At 38.5% G+C, this 10969-nt stretch overlaps 1 pseudogene; it reads left to right on the top strand.

Annotated features, from left to right (window-relative positions):
• The first annotated feature begins 9111 nt into the window (after positions 1–9111).
• On the top strand, positions 9112–10248 carry LOC108545008 (transcription factor SOX-5 pseudogene; annotated as a pseudogene).
• The last annotated feature ends 721 nt before the right edge of the window (positions 10249–10969 follow it).

Here is a 10969-nt window from a genome sequence, read left to right as displayed (position 1 = left end):
TCTCTCATGTGCACTTCAAAAGATGTGTATTCTGTGGCTGTTAGATCTAGTTATTTTATTGTGTTGTTCAAGCCCTCTATATCCTTAATTTCTGTCTACTTTTTCTACCCATTTCTGAGAGTAAAGTACTGATGTCTCTAAATATTATTATAGAACTATTTACTTTTTGCTTCATATATTTTGATGGCCTTATTAAGCATGTAAATGTTTATAATTATTATACCTTCTTGCTGTATTGAACCTTTTATTAATATATGATGTCTTTCTGTGTCTCTTGCAAACTTTTTTATTTAAAGTCTATTTTGCATGATATTAGTGTAGCCACCCTTGCACACTTCTGGTTACTATTAGCATGAAATATTCTTTTGCATTTGTTCACTTTTAACCTGTTTGTGTCTTTGGATCTAAAGTAAGTGTCTTGTAGACACTATGTAGTTGAATATTTAAAAAAATTTATTCTTACAATCTTTATTTTTTGATGGGGCAGGACAGTTTGATCCATTAACATTTAAAGTATTACTGTTATGGAGTGACTTACTTCTGTCATTTTGCTATTTGTTTGCCACATGCCTAATATGTGCTCCCCCACCTCATTTCCTGCAATACTATCTTATTTTATGTTCAGTTGATTTTTATAGTGAAAATTTTAAATTCCTTTCTCATTTCCTATTATTTAGCTATTTTTTTATGGTTTTCTTGGGGATTGCATTTAACATTCTAAAGTCTTAAGTCTGAGTCAAATGTAAACCAGCTTAACATCAATAACATACAAAAATTTTGCTCCATTAACAGTCCCACCCTTACTACTTTCAGTTGGTGATGTCACAAAATTACATCTTTATTTATTGTGTGTCTACAAACATAAACTCATTTAAAAAACGTGTTAGTCTCTTATATAGAAAATAAAATGCAGAGTTATAAACCAAAGGTACAATAATACTAGCATTTAGACTAATAATTTCTGAAATATCTTAGTTTGTTANTTGTTACATAGGTATACACATGCCATGGTGGTTTGCTGCACCCATTAACTCATCACCTACATTAGGTATTTCTCCTAATGCTATCCCTTCCGTAGCCCCCCACCCCCCAACAGGCCCCTGTGTGTGATGTTCCCCACCCTGTATCCAAGTGATCTCATTATTCAATTCCCACCTATGAGTGAGAACATGCAGTGTTTGGTTTTCTGTCCTTGTGATAGTTTGCTGAGAATGATGATTTGCACCTTCATCCATGTCCCTGCAGAGAACATGAACTCATCCTTTTTTATGGCTGCATAGTATTCTATGGCATATATGTGCCACATTTTCTTAACCCAGTTAAATGTCCATTGATGGACATTTGGGTTGTTTCCACCTCTTTGCTATTGTGAACAGTGCTGTAATAAACATACATTTGCATGTGTCCTTATAGTAGCATGCTTTATAATCCTTTGGGTATATACCCAGTAATGGGATCACTGGGTCAAATGGTGATTCTAGTTCTCCATCCTTGAGTAATCACCAAACTGTCTTCTACAATGGTTGAACTAATTTACACTCCCACCAACAGGGTAAAAGCATTCCTATTTCTCCACATCTTCTCCAGCATCTGTTGTTTCCTGATTTTTTAATGATTGCCATTCTAACTGGCATGAGATGGTATCTCATTGTTGTTTTGATTTGCATTTCTCTGATGACCAGTGATGATGAGCATTTTTTCATGTGTCTGTTGGCTGCATAGATGTGTTCCTTTGAGAAGCATCTGTTCATATCCTTTGCCCACTTTTTGATGGGGTTGTTTCTTTTTTTCTTGTAAATTTGTTTGAGTTCTTTGTAGATTCTGGATATTAGCCCTTTGTCAGATGGGTAGATTGCAAAAATATTCTCCCATTCTGTAGGTTGCCTATTCACTCTGATGATAGTTTCTTTTGTCGTGCAGAAGCTCTTTAGTTTAAATGGATCCAATTTATCTATTTTGACTTTTGCTGCCATTGCTTTTGGTGTTTTAGTCATGAAGTCCTTGCCCATGCCAATGTCCTGAATGGTATTGCCTAAGTTTTCTTCTAAGGTTTTTATGGTTTTAGGTCTAACATTTAAGTCTTGAATCCATCTAGAATTAATTTTTGTATAAGGTGTAAGGAAGCAATCCAGTTTCAGCATTCTACATAAGGGTAGCCAGTTTTCCCAGCACCATTTATTAAATAGGGAATCCTTTCCCTATTTCTTGTTTTTATCAGGTTTATCAAGATCAGATGGTTGTAGATGTGTCATGTTATTTCTGAGGCCTCTGTTCTGTTCCCTTGTTCTATATATCTGTTTTGGTACCAGTACCATGCTGTTTTGGTTACTGTAGCCTTGTAGTATAGTTTGAAGTCAGGTAGTGTGATGCCTCCAGTTTTGTTCTTTTTGCTTAGGATTGTCTTGGCAACACGGGCTCTTTTTTGATTCCATATGAACTTTAAAGTAGTTTTTTCCAATTCTGTGAAGAAAAGTCATTGGTAGCTTGATGAGGATGGCATTGAATCTATAAATTACTTTGGGCAGTGTGGCCATTTTCATGATACTGATTCTTCCTATCCATGAGCATGGAATATTCGTCCATTTGTTTGTGTCCTCTTTTATTTCCTTGAGCAGTGGTTTGTAGTTCTCCTTGAAGAGGTCCTTCTCATCCCTTTTAAGTTGGATTCCTAGTTATTTTATTCTCTTTGTAGCAATTGTGAATGGGAGTTCACTCATGATTTGGCTCTCTGTTTGTCTGTTAATGGTGTATAGGAATGCTAGTGATTTTGCACATTGATTTTGTATCCTGAGACTTTGCTGAAGTTACTTATCAGCTTAAGCAGGTTTTGGACTGAGACAATGGGGTTTTCTAAATATACAATCATGTCATCTGCAAACAAGGACAGTTTGACTTCTTCATTTCCTAATTGAATACTCTTTATTTCTTTCTCTTGCCTGATTGCCCTGGCCAGAACTTTCAACACTATGTTGAATAGGAGTGGCGAGAGAGGACATCCTTGTCTTGTGCCACTTTTCAAAGGGAATGCTTCCAGTTTTTACCCATTCAGTGTGATATTGGCTGTGGGTTTGTCAAAACCAGCTTTTATTATTTTGAGATATGTTCCATCAATACCTACTTTATTGAGAGATTTTAGCATGAAGGGCTATTGAATATTGTCTAAGGCCTTTTCTGCATCTATTGAGATAATCATGTGTTTTTTGTTGATGGTTCTGTTTATGTGATGGATTATGTTTATGGATTTGCATATGTTGAATCAGTCTTGCATCCCAGGGATGAAGCTGACTTGATCATGGTGGATAAGCTTTTTGATATGCTGCTGGATTTGGTTTGCCAGTATTTTATTGAGGATTTTTGCATCGATGTTCATCAGGGATATTGGTCTAAAATTCTTTCTTTTTGTTGTGTCTCTGCCAGGCTTTGTATCAGGATGATGTTGGCCTCATAAAATGAGTTAGGGAGGATTCCCTCTTTTTCTATTGATTGGAATAGTTTCAGAAGGAATGGTACCAGCTTCCCTTTGTACCTCTGGTAGAATTTGACTGTCAATCCATCTGGTCCTGAAGTTTTTTGGTTGGTAGGCTATTAATTATTGTGTCAATTTCAGAGCCTGTTATTGGTCTATTCGGAGATTCAACTTCTTCCAGGTTTAGCCTTTGGAGGGTGTATGTGTCCAGGAATTTATCCATTTCTTCTAGATTTTCTAGTGTATTAATGTAGAGGTGTTTATAGTATTCTCTGATGGTAGTTTGTATTTCTGTGGAATAAACGGGTGATATCCCATTTATCAGTTTTTATTGCATCTGTTTGAGTTTTCTCTCTATTCTTCTTTATGAATCTTGCTAGCAGTCTATCACTTTTGTTGATCTTTTCAAAAAACCAGCTCCTGGATTCATTGATTTTTTTGATTTGTTGTTGTTGTTGTTGTTGTTGTTGTTGTTGTTGTTTTTGAGACGGAGTCTGGCTCTGTCACCCATGCTGGAGTACAGTGGCATGATCTTGGCTCACTGCAAGCTCCACTTCCTGTGTTCACGCCATTCTCCTGCCTCAGCCTCCTGAGTAGCTGGGACTACAGGCTCCCGCCACCACGCCTGTCTAATTTTTTTCTATTTTTAATAGAAATGGGCTTTCACCATGTTAGCCAGGATGGTCTCGATCTCCTGACCTTGTGATCCACCCACCTTGGCCTCTCAAAGTGCTGGGATTTCAGGTGTGAGCCACATCGCCCGGCCAGATTCATTGATTTTTTGAAGGGTTTTTTGTGTCTCTATCTCTTTCAGTTCTGCTCTCATCTTAGTTAGTTCCTGCCTTCTGCTAGCTTTTGAATTTGTTTGCTCTTGCTTCCCTAGTTCTTTTGATTGTGATGTTAGGGTGTCGATTTTAGATCTTTCCTGCTTTCTTTTGTGGGCATTTAGTGCTATAAATTTCCCTCTACACACCACTTTAAATGTGTCCCAGAGATTCTGGTACATTGTGTCTTTGTTCTCATTGGTTTCAAAGAACATCTTTATTTCTCCCTTCATTTCATTATTTACTCAGTAGTCATTCAGGAGCAGGTTGTTCAGTTTCCATGTAGTTGTGAGGTTTTGAGTGAGTTTCTTAATCCTGAGTTCTAATTTGATTGCACTGTGGTCTGAGAGACAATTTGATGTGATTTCTGTTCTTTTAGGAGTGCTTTACTTCCAATTATGTGGTCAATTTTAGAATAAGTGCAATGCGTATATTCTGTTGATTTGGGGTGGAGAGTTCTGTAGATGTCTATTAGGTCTGCTTGTTGCAGACGTGGTTATCACCAGTGGAGGCTGCAGAACAGTGAATATTGCAGAAAAGAAAATATTGCAGCCTGATCCTTCCTCTGGAAACTTTGTCCCAGAGGGGTAGCCACCTATATGAGGTGTCTATCTGTCCCTACTGGGAGGTGTCTCCCAGTTAGGCTACATGGGGGTCAGGGACCCACTTGAGGAGGCAGTCTGCCCATTCCCTGTGCTCAAACACCATGCTGGGAGAACTGGTGCTCTCTTCAGAACTGTCAGACAGGGATGTTTAAGTGTGCAGAAGTTGTCTGCTGCCTTTTGTTCATCTATGCCCTGCCCACAGAGGTGGAGTCTAGAGGCAGTAGGCCTTGTTGAGCTGCCGTGGGCTGTGCCCAGTTCCTGCTTCCTGGTCACTTTGTTTACCTACTGAAGCCTCAGCAATGGCGGATGCCCCTCCCCCAGCCAGGCTGCTATCTCACAGATGGATCTCAGACTGCTGTGCTAGCAGGGAGCAAGGCTCCATGGGCATGGGAGCTGCCAAGCCAGGCACGAGAGAGAATCACCTAGTCTGGCCATTGCTAAGACTGTTGGAAAAGCACGGTATTTCTGTGGGATTGTCCCGATTTTCCAGGTAGAGTCTGTCATGGCTTCCCTTGGCTAGGAAAGGGAAATCCCCTGGCTCCTTGCACTTTCCAGGTGAGGTGACACCCCACCCTGCTTCAGCTCACCCTCCGTGGGCTTCACCCACTGTCCAACCAGTCCTAATGAGATGAACCAGGTATCTCAGTTGGAAATGCAGAAATCACCCATCTTCTGCGTCAATCATGCTGGGAGTTTCAGACCAGAGCTGTTCCTATTCGGCCATCTTGCAATGCCCCAATTATAGCTATTTTTAATTACTTACACATTTCTTGAGATCTTTATTTCTTTACATGTCTTAAAGTTACCCTCTAGTGTCTTTTTATTTCAACTTTCAGGACTCCTTTTAGCATTTTGCAGGGCAGGTCTAGTGGTAATGAACTTTCTCAGCTTTTGTTTATCTAGGAGTGCCTTCATTTCTTTTTATATTTTTAAGGGCAGTTTTGCCAGACACAGGATTCTTGGTTGAAACTTTTTTTCTTCTGACACTTCGAATATGTCAGCCCATTGTCTTCTGCCCTGTCTTAGTTAGCTTGGCCTGCCATATCAAAATACCATGAGCTGTATAGCTTAAAAAATAGTCGTTTATTTCCCACTAATCTGACATCAGGGTTTTAGCATGGTTGTGTTCTGGTGATGGACCTCTTCCTTGTCTGAAGATAATTGCCTTCTTGGTCTTCACATGCAGAGAGAGATAGTCTCATTTATGTATCTTCTTGTAAAGGCATTAATCCCATTCAATAGGACTCTACCTTCATGATTTAATTACCTCCCAAAGAACCCACCTCCAAATTCCATCTTGGGGATTAGGGCTTCAACACATGTGTTTTGGAAGGACACAAACATTCAGTCTATTGCATGGCTTCCAAAATTTATAATGAGAAACATGCCAGTAATCAGATTGAGGAAAAGTTGTATGTGATGAGTCACTTCTCTTTTGTTGCTTTCAAAATTCTGTCTGTCATTCAATAATTTGATTATAATGTATCTCAGTGTGGGTCTTCTTGAGGTCATCATACTTAGAGTTTTTTGAGCTTCTTATATATTTATCTCTTTCGTTGCATTTAGGAAGTTTTTAGTCATTATTTCTTCAAACAGTCTCTCTATCCTTATCTTTTTCTCTTCTTCTGGAATTCCCTCAATGTAAATGTTGGTCTGTTTTATCTTGTCCCACAAGTTTCTTAGGCTCTGTTTACTTTTCTTCAATATTTGTGTGTGTGTGTGTTCCTCAAACTTAATAATTTCCATTATCCTACCCTCAAGTTTGGTGATTCTTTCACCTTTCTACTCAAATCTACATTTGAATTTCTCTAGTGAAGTTTTCACTTCAGTTGTACTTTTCAGTTTGGGGATTTCTTTTTGGTTTCTCTTTATGTTTTCTGTCTCTTTATTGATAATCTAATTTGTTTATATATTTTTTTCTTAACTTTCTTCACATCATCATTAAGTTCTTTGAGCATCATTAATACATTTAATACAGTTGTTTTAAAACCTTTGTCTAGTAGATCTGCCATTAGGTCTTTTTTAAAGGAAAAGTTTCTGTTTGTTTATTTTATTTTCTCTTTGAATAGGTTATATTTTCCTTTTCTTTGTACATCTGGTGATTTTTGTCATTTCAAACTGAAAATTTGAATCTAAAAATGTGGTAACTCTGGAGATCAAATTCTCTCCTGTTCCCAGGATTTGCTCTTTTATTTTGATTTGATTTTGTAAAAGTTTTTGATTTATTAGTTGTTGTAAAAATTTGTCTCTGTGGTGAGAATTAGCCTGAGGGTATGAAATGGAGATCTCAGGATTTTTTTTCTGAGCCTGGACCTTCCCCTGAGCATGTGCAATGAATCTAGAGTTCCAAAAATGTTAAATCAGGCAGATCCTGCCAGCTCAGTTGTTGTACAGGTGGAGAGACAGGTTTCTGGTGATTCCTACTCCACCATCTTCTCAGAATCTTCTCCTCAGTTATCTTATCTTTTAAACCTAATATTTATTGTCAACAGAAGAAGGGAAAGGAGAATGTAAAGGAAGTTTCACATGGTAGAGGTAGGTTAGTTGTTCTTAAAGATGCACTGTTTACCTAGCCATTGAATTCCTTTCTTCTTTTTTTCATTCCTAACTTCTTCCTTTATTCATTAACACATTTCTACTAGGCACCTATTGTGAGAAATACAATGATAATGAGAACTTATAAAGATAAAAGAGCCTTCAAAATACTTACCAAAGTAGAAGGGGAACTATTACAGATCCATGAACACATAACACCTACCCCACATATGTATATAATACAGTGTTCATATGTTTTAACTAGATGTAATATATCTATCTCACAAGTATAACAATAGTTAGAAAGAAGTTTTGTGTGTGTTCAAAGCCAAAATAAGTTATTTCCAAATTAGGGCAACCTGATTATCTTCAGAAAAAAAGGTAGACTTTAAATATTTGCATTGAAGCTTTTTTTAAATGGTAGGGTTTAAATATTAAGAGATTGCAGTAAATAGGGAATGCCAAGTCACAAGTTGAAAAGTTCAAGAGCTATATAAGAAACAGTAAATAATTCTATTTATTTATTTATTTACTTACTTACTTACTATACTTGAAGTTCTGGGATACATGTGCAGAACCTACAGGTTTGTTACATAGGTATACATGTGCCATGGTGGTTTCCTGCACCCATCGACCTGTCATCTACACTAGGTATTTCTCCTAATGTTATCTCTCCCCTAGCCCCCCACCCTCTAACAGGCCCTGGTGTGTGATGTTCCCCTCCCAGTGTCAATGTGTTCTCATTGTTCAACTCCTGCCTATGAGTAAGAACGTGCGGTGTTTGATATTCTGTTCTTGTGTTCATTTCCTGAGAATGATGGTTTCTAGTTTCATCCATGACCCTGCAAAGAACATGAACTCATCCTTTTGTATGGCTACATAGTATTCCATGGTATATATGTGCCACATTTTCTTTATCAAGTCTATCATTGATGGGCATTTGGGTTGGCTCCAAGTCTTTGCTGTTGTGAACAGTGCTGCAATAAACATACATGTGCATGTTTCTTTTTAGTACATGATTTATAATTCTTTGGGTATATCCCCAGTAATGGGATTGCTGGGTCAAGTGGTGTTTCTGGTTCTAGATCCTTGAGGAATCACCAGACTGTCTTCCACAATGTTGAACTAATTTACACTCCTACCAACAATGTAAAAGCATTCCTATTTCTCCACATCCTCTCCAGTGTCAAAACAGTAAATAAATAAATTTGACCAAATCACAGATTGTTTGAGAAATATTTTATAAATAGAATATTCCATTGGTTGGTTCCATTACTTCCTCCAGGCATATTATTGAACTCAAATACCAGAGACTCTATGAAACGCTATAACATATACCTGATATTCCAGTAGGAAATGTCTCTAGCTCTTCCCTTTCTTCCTGGTTCAAAACTCCTCCAAATTCAATTCTTTCTCTTAATTTCCTCAGTATTTGACTTCTTATCATGGGCTTCCCATCTGTTATATATTTATTCTGTTAGGATTTAGTGACGCAGATCTAAACTCTACCTTGCATTGTATCCAGCTATTCCATGAAATAATGCTACCAGTAAGCTTTATTTTACTCACCAGTAAGATTTATCACCAAATCTTCCTGGAACTTTGTTGTCCTGTTCTTCAGTCACCTACCCATTTGAATAAAGAGAAACTCAGATTTGTGCCATAGGAGCTGTGCATACGGGATGAAGTGGCACAGCCACTGAACCTATCAGCTAAACTCAAGACCTCTGATGGCAAACCACCCACATCACCCACCTCTCCCCATATGCCGGCTCTGAGAAGAACAGTGGGGCAGGCCCCCTCAAAGCCTGTGTTGCAGCAGTGTTAGCTAGTCCTTCAGCCAGAGTTAGCACAATAGTTTACTTAAATGACCATGATGCTGTCACCAAGGCAATCCAAGAAGCTCAGCAAATGAAGGAGCAACTTTGATGGGAACAACAGGTGCTTTATGGGAAGGTGGCTGTTGTGAATAGTCTGGGTCTCAACAACTGCTGGACAGAAAAGGAAAAAACAACACTGGAGAGTCTGACTCAGCAACTGGCAGTTAAACAGAATGAAGAAGGATAATTTAGCCATGCAATGAAGAATTTCAATCTGAGTGGAGATTCTGATGGAAGTGCTGGAGTCTCAGAGTCAAGGATTTATAGGGAATCCAAGGGGCATGGTAGCAATGAACTCCACATAAAGCATCCAATGAATGCCTTCATGATGTGGACTAAAGATGAGCGGAGAAAGATCCTTCAAGCCTTTCCTGACATGAACGACTCCAACATCAGCAACATATTGGGATCTCGCTGGAAAGCTATGACAAACCTAGAAAACAGTCATATATGAGGAACAAGCCCGTCTCAGCAAGCAGCACCTAGAGAAGTACCCTGACTATAAGTACAAGCCTAGACCAAAGTGCACCTGCCTAATGGGTGGCAAGAAGCTGCACGTTGGTGAATACAAGGCAGTCATGCGCAACAGTAGGCAGGAGATGTGGCAGTACTTCAGTGTTGGGCAATAAGCACAGATCCTAATTGTCACTACTGGTGTTGTATACTGTGGAGCCATCACCATGGCTGGAATGCCCTCCCCTCACCTGCCCTCCCCTCACCTGCCCTCGGAGCACTCAAGTGTGTCCAGATGCCCAGAGCCTGGGATGCCTGTTATCCAGAGCACTTATGCAATAGGAGAGGAGCCACATATCAAGGAAGAGATACAGGCTGAGGAAATCAATGGAGAAATTTATGATGAATATGACGAGGAAGACGATGATCCAGATGTAGATTATGGGAGTGACAATGAAAACCATATTGCAAGAAAAGCCAAGTAAGGTCAAAAGATTGCTGTGACCTTAGGACTTAAAGAAGCCCTAACTGGTTCATCCTTACCAATGGTAACTTTCTCATACTCTGACTGTTACTTTAACTGTTAGTCCTAAATAGTTGGGACCTCAGCTGACTAATAGACCTCGGCCTCAAAAGGCTTGGAAAGAAAAAATAAATACAACAAGCAAACAACAATACCAACAAGAGATTGAAATAAGCTATGGGTAAAATAATGCCAGTGAGTCAGCTGCTACATCCAACACTGAAAGGGGGGTCTTACGTCACTTTTTTTTTTTTTTTTTTTTTAAGATAAACTTCATGGCGTTTGTTCTTAAAAAAAAAAAAAAAAAAAAAGGAGAGAAACAACTCATCAACAAAACTAATTGGGGCCTACCAAATTTGAACGGTCAAATAAAAGGGACTTTATAGTTACGATTTTATCCAGCATGACTGGGCCAACACTGTGTACAATGAAGCAAATGGCACCGTATAGGAGTAATATTGCAAACGAATTTTGAGAAGAGTAAGGGCAATAATAGTATTTGAAAACAGGTAAGGAATGAGTCAGTGATAAGCCTTAATTCAGCCAGATTTTTATAAACAAATGGATAAATGGTAGGCAACCCAGCTAAAACAGATTTAAGAATTTCCATGTTTCCAAAATTTATTAAAGAACTACGGGAGCATAATGTATTGATCTCAGAAGTGTTTTCCATGTCCCATCTT

Source organism: Rhinopithecus bieti, unplaced genomic scaffold (assembly GCF_001698545.2).
Source record: "Rhinopithecus bieti isolate Rb0 unplaced genomic scaffold, ASM169854v2 scaffold_27185, whole genome shotgun sequence".
Lineage (NCBI taxonomy): Eukaryota > Metazoa > Chordata > Mammalia > Primates > Cercopithecidae > Rhinopithecus > Rhinopithecus bieti.
Note: the sequence above shows the minus strand (reverse complement) of the source record. Positions and strands in the feature narration are given on the sequence as shown.